The 23,065-nt window shown below is 36.6% G+C and overlaps 1 protein-coding gene across 7 annotated transcripts in view; it reads left to right on the plus strand.

Annotated features, from left to right (window-relative positions):
* The window catches only part of AKAP13 (A-kinase anchoring protein 13), a 405,703-nt gene that overhangs the window by 15,249 nt on the left and 367,389 nt on the right, over positions 1 to 23,065 (plus strand). The gene's annotated exons all lie outside the window — the stretch shown is intronic.

The following is a 23,065-nucleotide window of genomic DNA, read 5'->3' on the forward strand; positions in this document are numbered from 1 at the left end:
GGTTTATGGTAACCTGGAAAATGTTACATAGGCCTTGAATAATGCCTATGTATCAGCTATAAATAAATGGGATTGACTTAGTTAAATGTTTTAAAGCCACCCTTTTATTTCAAAGGCTGGCTGAAGGTAATACGTATTTACGTTTTTGAAAAAGGAGACATTTTTGCCAGGATAAAGTTTCTTTTGAAAATACTTAATTGAGAATAGTAGTATCGTAAGTTACAGAAATAAACAGCTTTTTCTAACATAACATGCCAGCAACTAAGATAAACAACTGTTTTTCCTGTTTAGGTTAGGGTTCTTGAGTTGTACTGTTTTCAGTCACTCATTTTCCCATATTGTCTTTTTCCACTGTGCATTTCATCCCTCCCAGTTAATTCAGATGGGACTCCTTTGTCAGATGGCTCATTGAGTGGCTGGGAATAAGGTATTATCACATGCCTGTATTTGTTCCTGGATTATAAACTCACTGGGGGCTTGTTCATTGCTGTACCCCCAGCAACTTGGCATTGTACACGGTGCATAGTAGCTTCGTGCTCAGGAACTGTATGGATAGATGGAGGAATGGATGAATTTGTGATAAAACTATGAGAAATTATTTAACTATTAATAGATGTAGCCTGTTGAGAATAAATAAGCAGACTTTAATTTTTCTCTTTTAGCATCAGTTTTAGTTTGATTTTGGTGAGTTTAAGTCATCTCTTTCTGGGGAAGGGGTGTACCACATTAATTGGAAGAGTGGTCAGTGTTGACTTAGACTGATGGTAAAATTTGGGCAACTCTTGCTTGGTTTTGTGCTTGGTCAGTGTCTATAACTTTACATTTTAACCCATTCATCGTGGACATGCAGATGGTTCACCTGAGATGTAAGAGTAGCCTGCCTACCTAATTATTTTTTAATATTTTATAATAACTTTTAAACATATTCAAAACAGAGAGAACAGTATAGAATTGAGCCATGTTTACCAATTACCCAAATTCTAGTGAATCAGCAAGATTTTTTCATTCTCTGCCTGCATCATTTTTTAAAAATAACAGCTTTATTGAGATATAATTTACATACTGTAAAGTTTACCTCTTGCTTCATTTTAATATGTTCATATTGGTTGTTTTAAAAGTCTATATCAAACTATTATTTTCTTAATGATTTTTTAAATGATATTTTTATTCCAATGTAGAATACCATAAACCATGAAATGAGCCTATAAAACGTAACGTAGCTTGATATGTTTCCAGAATATAGAACAGGCAACTTTAACTCAGAGCAACTTAGTGCTGAGTAGTCTTTTTTTCCTTTCAACAGAATCATTACAAATGGAACTGTAAACCTCCTATTAAGCACTTTTGTATGAAATCTGAGGTTTCTGTCAAATTAGACATGGAAAATTAAACAAAGCTGCACAGATTACTGATCTGTGCAGTTTTTTGAGCTCTCTCCCTCATGGTTGGGTTTTTTTTTGTTTTTTTTTCCTTTGCTGTTTTTTTTTTTTTCAAGATGACCGTTTCTCTTAAATACCAGCACAAAAATGTTATGATTTGTACAAAATTATTTTTGGTTTGATGTCAGTATTTCTTTCCATAGAATTTGGTGATTCTTTTTTTTACCTGAGGTTATATTTTTCTTCTTAAAATCCATTTCCATTTATTTTAATTTTTTTGAAGAAAATACTTTTTAGGTAAATGGATACTTTCATTAAATTTGTACTTCCTTAATAATTTACTTGATAATGTATATATAAATAGTGTTGATTTTTCTCATGCTTCCTAATTCAGATCTTCATCTTAAAAGCTTTCCTTTGAGGTTCCAGGAACAACTGATACACTGTTTTTCATGGCCCCTTTTTTATATACTGTGTTCTCAGTTCATGGATTTTCTGAAATACCGCACTCTCCCCTCATCCCCCTTGTGGTAAAATACTATTTCAGCTGCTTTGCCACAAGTGCTTGTGGTAATCTAAAGATTACCACTTTAATAGTTAGCATTCTAGGATATGTGCCCATAAATGGAAAATTTTCTTTTCTGAATCCAAATAAAAGTGATGGCTCATCTGTGAAATACCTCAGGTCCCAAATACTAATACAAGGGAAAAATTATATTGGCCTTCTCCCCTGAGCCTTCATGCCTGTTGAAACCCATGGATACAAGTTCACTAATAGTGTAATTTATTGAGAACCTCCATTGATCTTGGTGTTTTATATTTACCAATGCTCACAGTAATGTTGCATTTTACCAGATTTTACCAGAAAAGGATTTTACCAGAAAAAGAAGTTGAGGCAGAGGGAGGTTTTAGGCATACTTACAGTTACAATTGCTATAATTTATTTCTGCCTTCCATGTGCCAGGAATAGTACTAAATACTCTATAACCCCTTACCTCATTTTAATCTTCACAGCTCCTAAAGGTAGGGTCTGTTGTTATCCATATTTCGTGGGTGAGGAGACTGAGGCTCAGAGGCTAGAGAACTTGGGGTCATACAGTCAGTATGTGTCATAGTTGGGATGTGGACAGGGGTTTCTGACTGTAGGTCCATGCTCTGCTCCTCATGCCTCGAGAACATTTCCAGCAAGAGCTGAAGTAAGTAATTCTGTGAAAGGGGACACCCATTGTGAGCTGTGATTTTGGCAGAACATTATGTAACTTTTACTTTGCCAGTATATTTATTTTCTACTATACTTAAAAAAAAATTGTTGTAGAATACACGTAACATAAGATTCACACTTTTAAGCCAGTAGATTTATTTTTATAGTATATAATATATAATTTTCTAGTATACAATCTCTTATTCTAGGAGTCTTCAAGTAGTTTTCAGTTTTTATGAAACATTTTTGAGAAGTCTTGTTTTTATTATAACAGTAATACACAATCCCTCTCGAAGTATAGAACTTATACATAAGCAAAAAAAAAAAAAAAAAAAAAAAAAATCCGAAGTATAACCTTTAAATGACAGCTTCTTAGAGGAAGTTTTTACTATTTGGTGTATTTCTTTCCAGACTTGAAAATCTATAGAGGGTACGTGTATACACACACACACACACACACACACAAACACACACACACACGATCATATTCTGTATACTCTTGAATAAAAAAAAAACACAAAACAATATTTCACAAATATTCCTTTACATGATATCAGGTAACCTGTGTAATTATTTTAATGGCTATATTGTATTTCATGGTATGGATTTAGATTTATTTGCAGTTCACCAATTACCTTATTGTTGAATATTTAGATTGCATTTCTTTTCCCTTCCTTTTCCTTCATTCCTTTCCTTCCCTTCCCTCTCCCTTCTTCCTGGCTTTGCCCCTCCCCCATATAGACGTTGCTGTGATGGACAACCTTGTACGTGCAGCTTTGTATCCTTGTTTACCTCTTTCTCCCAGAAATGGAATTGCTAGGGCAAGTGTGTACATTTCCAAAGGTATTGATCTTGACATCGTCAAGATGTTTACGGAAAGCTTTAGCATTTACACTACCATTGGCAGAGTATAAGAGTGGCTATTTACCTTTTCTCCATAACCTTTAGAAATCAAGTTTTAAACAATCCAACATTTTAAAAAGAAGTTTTAAATACCATAGTAGAATTACTAGTAGAATTACTGGCAACAAATTATAAATAAAAGAACTCTTTCAAAAGCGTAAGAAGAAACTCAAGCATCATCGCTATTCTCTGAACGCCAGCACCGAAAGTTAATTGAAAATCAATTCTCCTTACAAAAGGCACATGAAGAAAACTTCAAATAAAGAGAGTCAGTAACATCATATTCTTTTGGCAGCTCCCTGATTGTCAGTCCAAATTAATTACAGCAATGAGACAGGAAAGTGTTTGAGATAAGATTTATAGAGATAAAATGGAATAAAGTCCCCTTCTGTACAAAGAAGCTCTGAGAGGTGACCTTGGCCATTCTCTTGCACATCTAAATGCATATTAGAAACTTTTAAAGTTAATGTTATATCCAGTTTAGTTCTTAAAACATTGAAATGCATAATTCACATTTGTACCCAAATTAAAATATATGTGTTGATGGTATGGTTTAAATAACCAAGAAAATAAGCAAGTTGAATGTTGGAGATGTGCTCTTGACTTTAATCTAGCTAAACATTTTTCTGTGAGACAGGGAGTGAGTTGATTGGTCCCCAGCTATGATAGCAGTGATTTTCCATCACATATTTGTGAAGATTTTCGGTTTTATAGATAGGAAGAGCCGGTTGCATTGCAAGCTGTAAGTTGAGGAGTTGCTTCAGCTGGTTCTCCTGGTACTGTTGTAACACCAAAGCATCTCTGTTCTATTGGGCGTTCTTACTGGTTGATCTTCAGCCGATTCCTTGTTACTGAGAAAGAGCTGGATATTTAGAATTTTGTAGATAAGTCATATCACTAGAAGTAGAAGAACTGATTTTTGGTGGGTCATTAATAATGTTGTCCTGGAACATGTAGAACGTTACTCAGTTGTGGGAGGGTTTCTGTGGTTCCTTTTTGAACCACCCAGTTTTTTATGTAGTATATCTGATTCTTGAGCTGTTCATGTTCTGTTCAATTATCTCTGGTGTTATTTTGGTTTGGTTTGGTTCCTCTTTATGTGGAATTTTGAGTACATTCTCCCTGCCAACCTGAATTGATCAGAACTTTTATAGTCATCTCAAAGGGCCCTCTTGTTTTGAAAAATTTTTGGAGTCACACCAGCTATGATTTTTTTCTGTTATAAGTACATTATTTGGGTTTAAATCTCAGAAGCGTAGTACCCTGCTTTCTTACTGTTTCCTCCCCCTAGTAACTTGAGCTATAACTCGTTTACCCAAAAAGCTAATCCTTTTATTCCAGTGTTCTCTTTGATAAACTGTCCTTTTAGGGATGCAGAGAAGAAAGGGAAGTAACAGCATTTAACAGGTCAGGCAAGGAATTGGATCTCAGCATCTAACATTTCAGATGAGTCTCCCTTTAAGTATCATTACTTCCTCTTTCTTATGTGTCTGGGCATAAACATAAATAGACTTGGTAAATCAATGCTAGGAGTTAAATGTCTTGCTAGAGTTGTTTCGGGACACATGACCAGGTTAATGCAGAGCAAAGTAATAAGGGAGCAAGTAATATGAGAGTAATAGTGTAAAGTGAGTATAATATGAGAGTAATAGGAAAGTAAGGAAGCCAGATTAAAAATTGGTGGATTGAAACTCACTGCCTATGATAGAGATGCTCAGGGTAAATTCTCATGCAAAGCATTCTGCAGCTCAGAAAAAATCAATTGTTTGTGGACAGGCATAGATTAGGATGGAGTAGATTTGGGTTCTAGACTTAAGTTTGCTGCTTGATAACCTTGAGCAAGGTTACCCCCCCCACTTCAATTTCTGCCATTAAAAATGAAATGGTTGCACTAATTGTATACCTTGGATGGATTGTATGGTGTGTGAGTGTATCTCAGTAAAATTGCATTAAAAAATGGTTGGACTTCATCCGTTTTGGGTTTTTGTGTTTGTTTTTCAACAAGAGTTCTCTGTAGCCCTGGAGCTCCTTGGAATTGCATCAGGGGGCCAAATGGGGTGGGGGAGAGCACGAGGAAGAGACCAAGTGGCCCCATACAGCGTACTTCTTCTCTTTTCTCTTTTATATTTGTAGGTTTCTTGTAATATTTCCTTTGGAGAAAGATTCATGCCCAAACATCAGTTTGGAGACACCTGAACAAGGTCATCTTGAAAATCTCTTCTGATGGTTAAGATTGCATGTCTCTGAATATTCATCTGTTGTGAATGTCTTTGTTCTTTGTCTGGTTCTCTCAGGGTTAGGGAAATGTTGGCTCAATTGGGAGGTAACTGAATTACAAGGAAAATTGTGGTGTTTGATTATACTTGACTGTGCCCTGATATCAACTGCACGTGAGGTATTTCTCATTTAGACAATTAGAAATGGAAGCACGTTTCACCTCTCTCCTAGCTTGGAGAATCCTAATAAAAAGGTAGAGAAAATTATATTTCTTGCTTATTAAAACATTTTATACTAGCTGTCTTTTTTTTTTTTTTTTTTAAACCCTTGCCTTTATTTGAGAAACATGTATTGATCACTGCATGTGCCAATGCTCAGGGAGACTCTGGGGCATCACAGAATGTTCCTTCCCGTCTCCGCATGCTCAAATCTGACTGTTTTGATACTTTGAAGGCCATTTCCTGTATAAACCCTACCTCATTCTCATAATAATGTGAGTATTGTAAATTTATATGTGTTCTTCCCACTCCCTTTACAGGGTTATTGTTACACCTTTGTGTGTTTCCAGCACCCCCAGCTCAGTAAGGTTTACTGAGTGAATGGTTGGTAGGCTGTGGTTGTGTTGAAAAGCCAGTGATTGTTTTGCTTTTATTTGACAAATTGTTAGTTATTTTTAAAGTTCCTCTGCCTTTCTTGCATTTGCCTCCCTTCTTGCCATTATCATTGTGTTTGTACGTTCTCAGCACCCAGTAGGCCTTATGGCAATGGCTGTTTTTCCTTAATTTATCTGAGACACACTGATGAGCTTTTACCATTTCGTGTAAGGTATGTTTTGTGTAGGGTTTCTTAGAATGACTATGGAGTAAATATATGGGTCAAATGTTTTTACCCAGTTCAGACTTTATTTTGGGGTTTTGCTGACTCTTCTGGTAGCCTCCAGAAGGATACATGCCCTTGATTCAGAGTTTCCAACTGGGTAGTCAAGAAGACCCAGATTCTAGTCCTGGTTCAGCTACTAGCTAATTTTGTGAACTTTGTATGTACAAAACAAACAGGTTTGACAAGAACCATGGTTCTTATTCTTGTATTTCCATGGATTGGGCTGGGTAAACTGCTGAAATTCTAATCTGGTGTGGATGCAGAAATTGAAGACAAAATTTGGTAGGATCTGGGTAAGATGAAATGCTTACTGTGTGCTGGATGTTATTTGTTTTATTCACTGTCCTCTGAGGGAGATATCCCAGTCTTGCTGGGATACAGCATGTGCAAAGATATGGAGAGCATGGTGTGTTTGGGCATAGTGAACAGTGAGGTGTAGCTGAGTTGTTTAGTGTGGGTTGGGTGTGGTCACAGAATTTAGATGGAAAATTAAGGTGGGGGTGGGTAGAAGTGATTATGTGTTATGCTACGTAATTTATAATTTGTCTTTCTGAAACAAAAGGGAGGGTAGTCCGTTTTTATTTTGGATGTCTCACTCTGGGAGTAGCATGGATTGTGACTTGAAAGATGGGGAGGAACACTGTCCCTTAGAGCCAGGGTGGAGGAGACCATTGCAGTAGCTTAGATGAGATATATTGAGGACCTGGTGGGTGTGGTGAGGATGGAGGTAATTCAGCAGACTTGTGAACATTTGGGAGGTTTAATGGATGGACCTTGGTGGGTAGATGGTGAGAAGTAAGAGGTGGTAGCTATCCAGGATGACTGGACATTCTAGCATTGGCTGCTGGATGAATGATGGCACTGAGGGGCATGATTCATTCTGGCTTGTCCCAGTAAAAAGCTCTTGTATGGTTGTTTGAGTGAACTGCTTTTTTCATGAACACCATTTTTGCTTGAAAGAAAGACTGGCAGGCAAACTGGTTCTTCAAAGCTTGGATATTTGGCAGGTATTTTTTTGAAAATGAACCAAGGGAGCTTGTTACTTAAAGGAAAATAATGGATGGTGTTTGTTGTCAGTTTAAGCTTTCAAGTGAAAATTAGAATTTTGGAAACCTTGTATTTGCTGCCATGAGCCCGACAGCCTCCTGATATTTAAAAACTTTCTTATGGGTTTGGTAATGATATTAACCAAAGTGATTTTTTTGGTGATGTATAATGAAATGTGTCAGTATCATATAAAGAAACAGTGTTTTCCAAATGATTGATGTATGACATTATAAAGTTAAGCATGGATAAAAGATGCATTCAGTGTGAAAGACCAATGCTTTTTAATGGAACCGAGTATGAAAAAATAATTCAGATGGTTTCAGATTCCATTTGCTACCAACCTTTAAGAAATGTCCATTTGCCTAGTGAAATATCAAAGAAGAATATTCTCAATTATCCAAAAAGGCTGCTAAAATACTTTTTGTTTTTCTATGTCTCTGTTTAAGGATGATCCCCTCCCCCTTACACTTCAACCATAGCAACATATGTAACAGTTTCAAATCAGAAGCAGATAGGAGAATCCTGTCTTCTGTGTAAGCCAGGCATTAAAGAGTTTGCAAAAATGTAAAACAGTGTCTTTTAATTAAATTTCTTTTTGTTTTGGAAAATATAGTTTTTCTTAAAAATGTTATTTATTTCAATGTGTAATGAGTTTACTGATATTTTAAATGAATCAATAAATATTTTATAAATTTTTCAGTTTTTATTTCTGATACAGTAAGTACAATAAATATAATCCACATAAACGTTAGGATCCTCAATTTTTTAGAAATTTTTATTTGAAATTCTTACAAAGTTACAGGACAGTTAAAAAAAAACAAAACAAAACACAAATCCCATCCAGAAAACACCAACATCCCTCTATCCCCCCAGATACCCAGATCTGCAATTTTAACATTTTCTCACATTTGCCATATCATTCTACATATCCATCTTTCTGTCTTCATCTGTCCATCTATCAGTCCATTTTCTGAACACTTGAGAATAGGTTGTGTACAAGATCCTTGAACTATTTTTAATTAACTTTTTAAAATGCAAGTTTATTGAGATACATTCACACACCATACAATCTATCCAAAGTATACAATCATTGGCTCATGGTATCATCACATAGTTGTACATTTATCACCACAATCAATTTTAGAACATTTTTGTTACTCCAAAAAATGAAAACATAAAAAATAAAAATATAAAAGAAAACCTAAAACATCCCATACCCCTCCCTCCTGTATTGTTGACTCCTAGTATTGATCATTTCTTTTTTTCTCTCCATGCTGTACGTTTGTTACTGCTGATGAAAGAATAGTAAGACAGTACTGTTAACTATAGTACACAGTTTGCAGTAGGTACGTTTTCTCCCCATATACCACCGTATTAATACCTTGATCCTTGAACTCTTAATACTTCCATGTAAATTCCCTAAGAACAAAGATATTCACTTATGTAATCACCTTAAGTGTAGTTATCAGGTTCATGGAATTTAACATTGATACAAAGTTTACAGTCTATATTCCAGTTTTTTATATGTCACAATAATTTTTTTTCTTAAAATGCAATTTTATTGAGATATATTCACACACCATATAATCCATCCAAAGTATACAATCATTGGCTTACAGAGTCACCATATAGTTGTATATTTATCACCGTAATCAATTTTAGAACATTTTCATTACTCCCTACTCCCCCAAAAAACTAAAAAATAAAAAAGGACGCCCGAAACGTCCCATACTCCTTACCCCACCCCCTGTTATTTATGTATTTTTTGTCTTTATTTATTACTCATCTTCCCATACACTGGATCCAGAGAGTGTCAGTCACAAGGTTTTCACAATCACATGGTCACCCAATAAAAGCTATATATTTATACAGTAATCATCGAGAATCAAGGCTACTGCATTACAGTTAAAAGGTTTCAGGTATTTCCTTCTAGCTATTCTGAAACGCTAGAAACTAAAAAGGAATATCTGTATAATGGTTTTTAGTATATAATGCACCATAAAAGACCTATACACAGGAAACTACAAAGCATGACTAAAAGAAATCAAGGACGTATCGTGTTCATGGGTTAGAAGACTAAATATGGTTAGGATGTCAGTTCTGCCCAAATTGATTTATAAATTCAATGCAATAGCAATTAAAATTGCAACAGCTTGCTTTGTGGAAATAGAAAAACCTAAAATCAAACTTATTGGAAGGGCAGGGGTGCTGCAAATAGCTAAAAATATCTTGAGATAGAAAAATGAAGTGGGAGGTGTCACACTATGAACTTTAAAGCATATGACAAAGCTACAGTGGTCAAAACAGCATGGTACTGGCATAAAGATAGATATATTGACCAGTGCAATTAAATTGAGTATTCAGATAGACCCTCTTATCTATGGATAATTGATCTTTGATAAGGCATCAAGTCAACTCAGTTGGGACAGAGCAGCCTCTTCAACAAATGGTACTTGGAGAACTGGATATCCATATCCAAAAGAATGAAAGAGGACCCCTATCTCACACCTTAGACAAAAATTAACTCAAAATGGATAAAAGACCTAAACATTAAAGTTAATACCATAAAATTATTGGAAGAAAATGTAGGGAAATATCTTAAAGATATGGTGATAGGAGGTGGTTTCCTAGACCTTAACACCCAAAGTGTGAACAGTGAAAGAAGAAATAGATAAATGGTATCTCCTCAAAATTGAACACCTTTGTGCATCAAAGAACTTTGTCCGGAAAGTAAAAGTGCTGCCTATGTAATGGGAGACAATATTTGGAAACCACATATCAGATAAAGATTTAATATCCAGAATATATAAAGAGATCCTACAACTCAGCAACATAAAAACAAAAGGCCCTATTCAAAAATGAGCAAAAGACATGGACAGACACTTTTACGAAGAGGAAATGACTCAAAAACACACGAAAAAATGCTCAACTTCACTCTATTAGGGAAATGCAAATCAAAACCACAATGAAATATCATTTCACACCTACTAGAATGGCCATTATCAAATGAACAGAAAACTACAAGTGCTGGAGAGGATGTGGAGAAAGAGGTATACTTATTCATTGTTGGTGGGAATGTAGAATGGTACAACCGTTCTGGAAGGCAGTGTGGCAGTTCCTCAGGAAGCTAAGTATAGAATTGCCATATGATCTAGCAATTCCACTACTAGGTATATACTCAGAGGAGCTGAAAGCGGGGACACCAGTGGACATTTGTACACTGGTGTTTATAGCTGCATTATTCATGATTGCCAAGAGATGGAAACAGCCCAAATGTCTGTCAGCGGAAGAGTGGATGAACAAACTGTGGTACATACATACGATGGAATATTAAGTAGCTGTAAGACGGAATAAAGTATGACGCATGTAATAATGTTCTTTTGAGCCTCTTCTCCATACTTAGATCCCACCCAGGATTATGTATTGCACTGAATTGTCATTATCTCTTAAGTTGAAGTCTCCCTTCCTCTCTCCCTCACTTCCTCCCTCCCTCCCTCCTTCCTTCCTACCATTGTGGGAACATGTATATACAGTGTAAACTTTCTCATGTCAGCCACTCCCAAGCATACCATTCAGTGGGATCATTCACATTCATTATGTTGTGGTAACCTTACCACTTTCCATTACTAAAGCTTTCCCATCTCCCCAGACAGAAACCCTGTACACATTATGCGTTAACTCCCCATTTCCTCTGCCCCCACCCTGGCAACCTATACTCTAATTTCTGTCTCTGAGTTTGCATATTCTCTGATATTTCCTTTGTAGTTTACCATGGGGTTTAAATTTAAAATCTTAAATCTATAACAATCTCGTTTGCTTTGATACCAACTTCAATAGTATATACAAACTAGGTTCCTATACCCTCCATCCTCTCGCTTTTATGGAGTTCTTGTAATAGATTACAGGTTTATACATTATGAGTCCAAAACACTGATTTATTATTAGATTTTATGCATTTTTGCCTTTTAGGGCCTGTAGGAAGTAAAAAGTGGAGTTACAAACCGAAAATACAATAGTACTGGTATTTGTATCCCCTCATTTCATAACTCTTAATGGAGATCTTTATTTCTTCCTTTGGCTTCAAGCTGTTGTCTGTTGTCCTTTCCTTTCAACCTGCAGAACTCTCTTTAGCATCTCTTGTAGGGCTGATCTAGTGATGATGAACTCCATCAGCTTTTGTTTATCTGGGAATGTCTTAATCTCTCCCTCATTTTTGAAAGACAGTTTTGTTAGACATAGAATTCTTGGTTTGCAATTTTTTGCTTTCAGCAATTTAAATATGTCTAGGGATCCTCAATTTTATTTAAGAATAAGAAGGGGTCTCAGAAGACCAAGAAGTTTGAGAACCACTGATTATAGGTTACCATAGATTGAAATAAGCTCCTGGGGAAATGTTTTAGTTTTTGGCTTATTTGAATATCTTTATAGAAGCAACAGAGAAGAACAGAGAAATAATTTGCTTTTATTATTATTTTTTTACTTTAGTTTTTGCTTTTCTTTTTATTATACTGATAGTTACATATATTGGGCACTTAATATGTGCTGGATCCTAATGTTAAACACAGTCCTTTTATTTCCTTGAAGCTTTATCCTGTAATGTCTATATTATCCCAGTTTTGTAAGTAGGGAACTAAGGCACAGAGGTTAAGTAATTAATTGGCTTGAAGTTATTCAAGAGGTAAGTAGCAGAGCCAAGTTTCATATTTAGTTTTAGTGTAACTTGAAAGCCTGAGCTGGTCGTCGTCATGCTCTCCTGCTTCACCAAAGTCTTTTTTTTATAAATTAGCACAGTGTCTATACAACAGATCACTCAGAAGACAGTGCAGAATGCTGTTGCCTGAAGCAGTGGCTGAAGGTCCCACCCATATTTTCTTTTTAACCCAGGCCACGGTCTTGTACTATTTCATGGAACTACCTTCTTAGAAGGTGAGGAGAACTTTAGAACAGTCTGTGACTGGAAATCTAAATCTTGCTTAGAGTTGGGAAGATTTACAGGCTGGCTTTAATTCGGAGGTCTCTGCTTCTGTTACTCGCTCTTTTTGATTTCTGTTGGGGGTGTAGATACCTTATATCACCCAAAAGTGTTATTTTGGATCAGCACGGAGTGTTCCCATTGGGAGAAAAGGAAATAGCAATGGAGTTGAAATCGGGTGAACGTGAGGGAGACTAGCACTGTTTGATTCCAGGCTCTTAGGTTATTGTTCTAGGAGCATCAAGTGACTGAAAGGAAAGAGGCATGAAAGCCCCGATTCAGAATAGGGGAAGGAGCTCGACCCAGAGGCATCCTGCACAGGAATGTGTTACCCCAGTTTTAGCTTTGGAGGGTGAGAACTGCAGTCTGTGTTCTCAGGTCCTTTCATTTTGGGATCATCTGCAGAACACTTGTTTCTGCTTGGGGGTGGGTTTGCTGAGAGAACTTCACAAGTGTTTGTATTAGCAGTGTCCCATATGGTAAGCCACACAATTTCCAACTCCAACTCCTTAGATAGTTTAAATTGTCCTGGTAAATTTGTTTGAAGTTAATGATTTGAATAGCTTCATTCTATTACCTATTATACTTCTTTATTGTCATTAACTTCTCATTGTTTTCTCTAACCTTTTAACCAATTCAATGGAAATGGAAAAAGGATATGAACCTTTGTACCTGTCTTAGCCTGAAAAGCAGGGGGAAAAGGTGTGATTCTTTTTTGCTTTTTGGTCTTGATGAACTAGCTTTATTCCCACTGTGTCCTCAAAATTCCTTTCACTGGACACTACTGAGGCTAGTGTATAATCGGTACTTGTCTTTCAAATTTGTATTATGTAAATAGGCTTTGACCCGGGGGGCAAGTTTAAACTGTTGTATGATTGACTATTCATTCTAAAACTGCATTTGTGGTGGAATTGAATTGCTAATTGTGTAAAGGAGTTTTCAAAATAGGGGAGAAAACAAAATGAGAACTTATGAATATAGTTGCACAGTAAAAAAAAAAAGGAAGGAATATCATTGTGCTTTCTGTTTTTTCCTTTTGAAATAAGTCAATGGCTTTTTATTCCAATGATAATTAACAAAAAAGGATTCCCATATATAAATAAAAATGAATTGTAGTGAGATGTATGTGATGATATATAAAATGGAGATTGGAATTATACTGTTAATACAAATGATAGGTGTACAGAGTGTTCTTTTATTTAGATAATTGGGAAGGAGTTAGAGCTTCAGTATTGAATCTGCAAGTGTTTTGTTAATTCTTGTGTCCAAATGCCTTCTGTTGGTGTGGATGCGTTTCTAAGATCAATGGTTTATTTGTTCTTGAATCTTTTTCAGTGTCTGTCTTTGAGCAAATGACAAATTGAGAAGAGATGTTCTAACTCTTTTGAGAAGAGACCATTGGCATCTGCTTGAGGCTATTTCTTCTTTTAGCTTTTCCACTGTATTTGAGAAGAATATGACTGGATATGACTAAATCAGTCTGGGAGAAGCGTTGGTAGTCTGTTTTCAAAAGTTGATTCTGGGCTTGTATGTTGTAGAATTGCTGCTTTACAATGGGGCACTGGTGTAACTTCAGAGTGAAAGGATGTCTTCAGACAAAAGAAATGGCTCTCTTTTTAAGTGAGACAAGAGTGTGTTGATTATTAGTTTCTGAAAAGTGATGGGAATTGAAGAGAGCTGATGCATTCAAAGTCTTGTAGTTTGGCATGCATGGTCCTTTTTTTAGGCTCAGAATTCATGGAGCAAAGCAGACTTGTAAACAAATTATGATCCCATATGGCAAATGTCATTATGAAGACTTGAAGAAGTCTGCTTGGAAGAGTTGGTGAGAGAAGGACAGAAGGATATTCTAGAACCTGGAGAGCATGAAAGAAACATTACCCTTTTATAAACTCAGAGATCATTGTACTGACTATTTGCGTGAGTGGACACTTAGGAATTAGTCTAAACAAATGTTTTATATTAGCACTGTGCTAGGCACTTGAGGGGGTTACAAAAGAAATATAAGATGTGGTTCCTACTTCAGTTATTTTTGGGGGTTGGGGGGTACTTGGGTACTTTCTGAGCAGCCTGAAAACCTTTGGTTCGAGACTCAGCTGTTGGCAACCAGGTCTACTTTGGCAGTTTTGGAGCCTTTTTATTCATTCCGTTTCTTTTTTTTCCCTCTCCCTGCTGAAAGCCACGTGGGAAATCCACCCATCTCATTAATGTAAAGTCACACCTTTCATCTTTCCCCAGTACTACCCATGGATATGACTAGCCATAGTAATTTTGGGGACTTCAGTGGTCAATGATTGTGTCCAGGGTGCTTGATTTCTTCCGAAAAAGTAAAAAGAAACAAGTGAAATCAGTCTTAGTAGTATTATATTTCACCCAGTTATATCCCAAGATATTATCATTTCAACCTGCAATTAATTTTAAAAACAGAGATATTTTACCTTTTTCATACTAAGTCTTCAAAATCAGTGTGTATTTTACATTTATTGCACATCTCACTTCGCATTAACCACGTTTCAAGTGTTCAGTAATCTCATGTAGCTAATGACCACTGTTGATGGATGGTGCAGCCTTAATGCCAGTTCTATTTCCACCGCTCCATTCTGTTTCTTTTTAGTTTTATAAGTGTTAAATTAAGCATTTATATTTTTTACGCTTATAAGTATTATAAGGCTTCAGCATCAACCTAAATTTTGTTTGTGACTGATTTCAGCTTACAGTGTACCATTAGAAAAATTGACTGGTTTAAGAAAATCACTCATTAGAAAAAGTGACATAGTAGCTTTGTGGTAATACTGATATTCCTGTATTTAGAACTGTTACTTCTCTGAACAGGAGTAGAGGATGTAAGTAAAATAAAATAATCAAGTAGTATTTAAAAGGTAAGTGATTACACTTAGTTTGGAGGTTATGAAGAATGCAATCACATAGCTATCCCCAGTAATAAATACCCCAGGTGGCCAGGACCACTTTTTTTTTTTTCCACTTTTTTAATGCATTTTTTAAATTGTGAACTTTAACATGTATACATACAGTACAGTGAGTAACTTTCAAAGTATGTTTTAACAAGTAGTTAGCAAATTTCAAAGAATATCATGGGTCACAATTTCACAACTTCAGCTACTTCCATTATTGTAAAATATAACATGCGTACAGAATGGTGTTAACTTTTGATGTACAGCTCAACAAGCAGTTATGAAGGTAATTTTGAAAATTGTTAATGGGTTACAGTTCCACAGTTTCAGTTCTTTCCTTATGCAATATAGGATATATACAGAAAGGTGAAGACTTTCAGAGCACAATTCAATGAATAGCTATAGAACAAATTTCAAATGATGTTATAGGTTACAGTTCCACCATGTCATTTACCTCCTTCCAGCTATTCCAACACCCCATCATCTAAAACTATATATATATTTATATAAAGTTTCAGTATTCATAGACTTTGTTAAATCTTGTTGTGGCTACCCCTTCCTCTCTCTCAGTCTCTTTCTCCACCTTCAGGGGTATCTAGGCAGTGAGCACCCTAACTTGTCCATATTGAAAGGGGGGTGTCAACAGTATGGGGAAGGGAGCTGAATCTGATTGTTGTTCTTAAAGAGGCTGTTGCCTCTGGGTTTTAGGACTTGTCTTGCATAGGAACACTCTGGGTGGATTTAAGTTCTGAGAGATAAAACTTAGTGAGTGAATATTTTATGGAATCTCAGGTAGGGACCTGGGTATTTGGGGACTACTTTTGGTAACGGCATGGTATACTGTAGCCATTTGGGATGTCTAGGTGGAGCTTGCATAAGAAAAACCTCCAGGATAGACTCGACTCTATTTGGGATCTCTCAGTCACTATAACCTCAGCTTGCACCTTTCTTTTCCCCCCCTTTTGGTCAAGAAGGCATTTTCAATCCCTTGCTGCCAGGCCAGGCTCATTCCTGGGAGTCATGTCACACGTTGCTAGGGAGGTATTCCCCTGGGAGTCATGTCCCTCGTGGTGGGGGAGGTTAATGAATTTATTTGCTGAGTTGGACTCAGAGAGAGAAAGGCCACATCTGAGCAACAAAACAGGACCACTTTTAACCACAAAAAGGAAACATTTGAAATGTTATACTTAGATTTAAGGCAGATAACCCAAGACACTGAATACCTACTATGTGCCAGGCACTGTTTAGATATTTAGGCATTAAAATAAGAAATGGATCCTGTGCTCAGGGGTCTCCCTCAAGGGCTTATCTAGAACAGTTGTTTCCAGAATGATATTTTTTTCCCGTCTGATTGGGATTGTGAAGATTGGGTGATTGGGTGATAAGAAGAGTAACACTGTATTTATTTGACATCTCACAGTGAAAACAGTATTTGCTTTAGATATAATCTTTGTCCCATAGCATCATAGGACTTCGGGAGAGTGCTTTGTCTACATTTTTTTACAAGTATTTTATGGTACTGAGTGGGTTGAATTGAGTCACTCCCAGAGCCAGTTTATAAAATATTCTTTTGAAAATCAAGACTTGCCATTATTTTGCGACATTCCTATTCTTGATAAAGGTCCACTGATCATACTGGTGAATTTATTTTGACCAAGCTTTTCACACAATTAACATCACTTCACTGTATCAGTTTATCAGCCTAGAATACGATTGTTTATTATTATTGAACTGTATGTTATATAGTGAGTTGCTTGGATGCCAGGTAGAAGGAAAAATAGTTGTCTGATCATTTAAGATGAAAAGTTTGTTGGCATTCTAACTTTCTTTGGGTTGGAGAAGAGTAAAATTTTTCCAAGTTTAGTGATTTGTTTGGCAGGGGAGGAAAGGAAGGAGAGAAGTAATTAGTTAACCAGCATTTGTTTGTTCTTTCAAAAAATTGAAAGCTCTTGAAGGTAGTATATGCTTTTAGTCAATAGTAATAAACAAATATGTATGTTATATTTCTGAAGATATGTGTCAGTGCCTAAGGGTAAGTATAGGGCAATGAGAAGGGAACTTGTGTACCTCATTTTCTCTCTGGGTTGGAAAAAGTGATGAACGTGGGAGGAAGAAAGAAGATGTGCCTTTAATATTCTTATGCCATTTGTAGGTGGCTTCAAGGTGTCTGGTCCTTGAAACAGTGTTCTGTCAGCAGTAGGAGCTTCGAGATACAGACTCCTGTCACTTCATTTTTATGATGAGCTGCAGAATAGCTTTTTGGAAATTCTGGCCCATGACTTTGGCCAGTCTATTCATTCACCTTTGGGATTGGTCACTTACCTTTTCTACTTGAAAGAGGTGATGCAGGGCATGGTATTGTCATCTTATTATCTTTAAATACAATGTGAAGACCATGCACAACTGAGATATTTGTAAAGTAGCCAGTTTGACCATGTCCTGAGAGAAAAGACAAATGCAAGTTGGAAGTGATATTTAAAACTCTTATATTAACTGGGATGGGGAGGAGGAGTACTTTATTTCACCAGAAAATAATGCCTGAAAAATTTGCTGAGGGTGGAAATGTAGGGACCAGGGAGACATTTTGAAGGAGGTCAAGAGCTAGCTATTTTATGAGAGGACAATTATCTGAAAGGAAGGGAAGCTGAAATATATGTAACTGTGATTTTCCACTGTTTCTCCTTTTTGACTGGAAAAATTTAAAAGAGGGTAAGTGTTGAAAAATTAGAATACTGGATTTAAAGGAGTCATGGCCCATGCCTAGTTTTATAGATTAGGAAACTTCAATTATAGGAAGTCTGAGAACCATTTTCCAAAGTATATAGGGACCCATTAAACAAAAGCCCAGTGAATAATGATGCAGAAATTTGAGCAGCATTGATTTGATTACATTTGTGTGGTTCCTAAAGTTTTAAAGAATGGAGATAGTCTCAGAGAAAATAAACAAGTATCTGTGAAATATCCAGTGTCAAAGCTGTCCATGGCACATAGAATTGGGAAGACTTAAGGGGAAATGTTTGCTTTAATCACATCTGAGCTCTTGTAGTGCACTAGTAACTCTTAAAGGGTGGACAAAGCTGAACCTAAAAATAGATGGGGGCTTATCTGCACATTTGAACTTGTGGAGCAGCTGAAATGACTTTCTTAACCCCCACCCACCTCCACCCCCCCAGCTGAATCATTCCTCCTCTGTTATCTCCTTTATTGAGAAGACTTTATTGACTCTAATGTATTTTTGGGAAAGATATAAAAAGAAGCTTTAACTAGAGCACAGGAAGTGCTATGAATGGCAGGGAACATTTGATAATTCCTGGCATGGTCAAAATAAAAGCAGGCTTTGGTTGGAGAGGTTGCAGGAGGGTAGCAAATGTTTTGATGGAAATATGTATGTGTGAACCTTCATATTCTTTTGTTTGTCCTGTCCAACCTGTTGTTCACTCTCATCTAGATTTTGACAGTGTAATTGGAAGGGGCTCTAAAGCTCTTCCTCCTTTGTAATGAGTTGCAGCCTTTCATAGGCCCAAGGAGGATGGCCAAGGGATGAATACCTTCCTTCTCTGACTCCTTGACAATTTGTGTTGGTTGACGTCAGCTATGAGAACTGTCTTTCTTTACCTCTGTTCCGTTGTGTCCTTCTGTGCTGATTTTCCCAGATGTGCCAGTTAAATACTGGGTCTCTGACCCTGGAATATGTTTTCTGTTTGATTTTTGGTATCTAGGAAAATGTATTATATAAACCAGTATTTTATCTTTTCTTCTCATCTAGACTGTTTATGAAATACTTTTTTCTTATTTTCGCTCCCTTACCCCCCCCCCCCCCGTTCCTACTCCCCCATCCTACCCTGGCGAGAACAAGCACTATACCTGAAAGGAGATGAACACTCAGCCGACTGTGGAGAAGAAAAGATTTTATTCACGATCTTTGCAAGAACAGGCATGCAACCAAAATATGGTGGTTTGGCACGGGGAACAATAGAACACAGCGCCATTTATTCCTAAGCCTAACATCCAAGTTCCTCCCCTGTTTCTCCATTGGCTGGATACTCCAGAGGTTACAGCCTATTCGACAGGTCTAACTAACCCAGGCAGATTTGAAACATTTGAAATAAGTCTCCCACTCAGATTTGAAACAAGCAACCCTTGCCAAATTTCAAACATTGAAAAAGTCTCCATCCCTCATTATAGCTATTATGCCCAATGTAAGGCACTGACCACCACTCCTATGCTTCCGTGACCTCTTTCCTTTCCTTTGTTCTTTAACTGCAGAGCCAGTTTGAGCTCGTTGGTAATAAGTTATGAGGCTATTTCAGAGGTTTTTACACCTGAGTCTCCATTTCCCCTATTATATATCACCTTGCATGAAAGCTAAACTTAATTTTAGTCTCACAACCCTAATTCTTAAATTTACTAAGTATGGGTGCAGTTCCTAGAATTATGTAGTTTCCAGTGTATTGTTTTTCTTGAAATTTTTTTCAAGTTTACTTAATGAAAATCCTTGAAACTTTTTTTGTATGATTCCCTTCCTCCCCAATAATTTAGTACCTGTAATTTCCTTAGAGAAAAGCATCAAGAATCTGAAGATGCGTAGTTTTACTGTCAGATATGTCTCTCTTAAGAAAGGCTTGGTCTGGTAAAGCATGCAGGCATAATTTTCTTCTTCGGTACACTTCTTTGGTGTGCTTGGCTGGAACTGTAAACTTAAGGTTACTTACCTTCCCTAGCTTTCTGAGGTTAGCCAGTACCTATTGCTAGTCAGGCCACTGATTGCTTATCTTGCCAGACAGGTCAGCAGTGAAACAACTCAGTAATTTGGCCCATATGTACCTCCCTACTAGACAAACCCTGAGTTCAAACCATGTCCAATTATAGAGTGACCTTTTGTAGCCTGTGAGAGTTGAGTTGAAGCTTTTAAATTGCGGACTCAGGTATCATTTGCTCCATTTTGACTTAATTTTTGCATATGGTATGAGGTAGGGGTCTAACATCATTATTTTGCATGCAGATGTTCAGTTGTCCCAGCTCTGTTTGTTGAAAAGGTGATTCTTTTCCCTTGAATAGGTTTGGCTCCTTTGTCAAAAGTCAATTGACTGAAAATGTGAGGGTTTATTTCTGGAATCTGTTCTTCCCATTGATCTGTATGTGTATCCTTATATCAATACCACAACGTCTTGATTACTGTAGCTTGGTAGTAAGTTTTGAAATCAGGAAATGTGACTCCTCCAACTTTTGCTCTTTTATGAAGATTGTTTTGGCTATTCTGAATCTCTTGCATTTCCATATGAATTTTAGGATCAGTTTATCAATTTCTGCAAAGAAGCCAGATGGTATTTTGATAGGGATTGCATTGACTCTTCAGACCAGTTAAGTTCTTTGATCTGTGAATATGGCTCATGGCCTTTTGATACTCATGGCGCTGGGATTTTGCTAATACTACAATGGGAACATCAGTGTCTTTACAACCATGTTTGTTAGCTAATACAGCAGAAGCAGGGCCTCCAGCTCAATTTGCCTTCAAATCTTGCTGAAGTGCCTCTGTTCAGAGGAACTTAAATCATATCTGAAAGCCTAACTTCAGGAGAGCTTAAGAAAAATAGTTTTTATCTTTCCAGCCTCTGATATACAAATAGGTAAACTAGAAAGAGGGTGAGAGTTGTTGAGCACAAATCCGTTACTCCCTGTCACACAGATACAGATTGATATCCAGAATTCCAGAATGATAAACATTAAGCCATCCTTCGGCAGTGATATTGGGGAGATTTTATTTCACAACCTTTTTATTATTATTTTGAAATTTCTGAGTAAAAGTTTATTTTCCAAGTGGCTATCAGTTTGAATGCATTGATAAATAACTGCCTTTTTCCATGTTGCATAAGAAACACTGAATTTAGTAATCTCACGTTCCTGCTTCATGAGGGAGTCCCTCCCCTCCCCCCCTTTACCACCTCCTCTCTCCAGTACCTTGAGCATACTGCCTGGCACTAAAGTTGATGCTGCGATATACTTCAGCATTCCAAAGGCCTTTGTTTCACCTTCAACTAGAGGATTGTTAGTAGTAATACAGATGATGGTAGACTCTATCATTGTCTTTTCTCTGCAAGCGATTTATCCACGGTCTTCTAGGGTTTATATTTTTAGGACCTCAGGGAGCTTATAGTTTAGTGTGTGTCTGTGGGGCCAGGGGTGGGGTGGGGGAAGGATACATGAGGCAACCAACAGTTACAGTGTGTAAGTGCTCTGTTTCACAGTATGCTGTGGAGAGCATAGAGGAGGGCTACTTGACTCAGTTTTGCATGAGTTGGGAAGATTAGGGTATTTATTTCTTGGAAGAGGGTGGTGGTTTTGTTACCAAGTTCTGAAGGATGGGAGGAGTTGGGGTTAGTGTAGAAAAGCTTGGAGGTCTGGAGAGAACTTTTCCCTTGTCATGGGGAAGCACTGTATTTTTTTTGAGGTAATGCACTATTTTGACTTATCTATAAGGAAATGTAATTGGCTTGGTTTGTACTTAACTCATAATTAGAACAAAATTCTTTTCTCATGAAGCAGTTTAATAAAGTGCTTACCTTTGTCAGCCAAATCCTTCCCTGAACATCCTTCCACATGATTCTATATTAGGAAAAAAAATAGCAGACCTCTCTTATCAATAGAGGTTGATGTTTAATGTATGATTCTTATATTGGCAGCAAATCCATTTCAGTAATGCAGACACTGCAGTAAAATAGGTGACTTGGAAAAATATTTAAAACCTTATTAATACGACATTTTCTGGTTATGAAAAACAGTTGTATGGCCAACATGCAAGTGAGCTACTTGAATATGGTACAATATTATTTATTCAGGTTTATAATTTATTTTTATTGAAATTACCCTTATGTTATTTATAAAGAAAAGCCCCATAACAATTGGTAATTTTCTCTGTATATTTAAATTATATAAGGTAGTAAAATTTTTGGTACTTTTAATACTTCCAGAAGCAATTCCGTGAGTATTAAACTATGCTTTTTCATTTAAAAAACTTGTCTAAGGATTTACACTAAGCAGGACTTAATCATCCTCATTATAATAACTGTAGGAATCAGGCAAGGCCTTTTGAATGTATTAATATTGATTTTTGGGGTAGATATTTTTCTTTGGCAGGTGAGAGATAGTTTCGGTTTTTAAAAATAGCTCCAAAGGTATTTAGAAGCAAGATTGGTGTATAGAATAATCAAGTTGTGAAATACTCCTTTGTGGAAAGAAAGAAAATAAGAGATATATCTATAAAGTAATGACTTTCTAATGCCATTTGAAGACCTTGTTAAAGAGAAGGAGCAAAAACACTTGGAACAGTGGGCATGTTGGTGGAGTAATTATTGAATTGTCCTGAAATATGACTTTGAAAAGGAGAATCCTTGGTTTCTTATATAATTTCCCAATTTATTTAAGTGCTTAGTGTAGTGGATGACTAGTTTGAAAATAAGAAAATCTGATTCTCCTCTAAGAGTTTCCTATTTCTATTAGGATTCCATATGTCATCAGAAACTTAAAAAAAAAAGATTCTATATTGGTTTTGTCACTA

This window comes from Choloepus didactylus, chromosome 4 (assembly GCF_015220235.1).
Source record: "Choloepus didactylus isolate mChoDid1 chromosome 4, mChoDid1.pri, whole genome shotgun sequence".
Classification (NCBI taxonomy): Eukaryota; Metazoa; Chordata; class Mammalia; order Pilosa; family Megalonychidae; genus Choloepus; species Choloepus didactylus.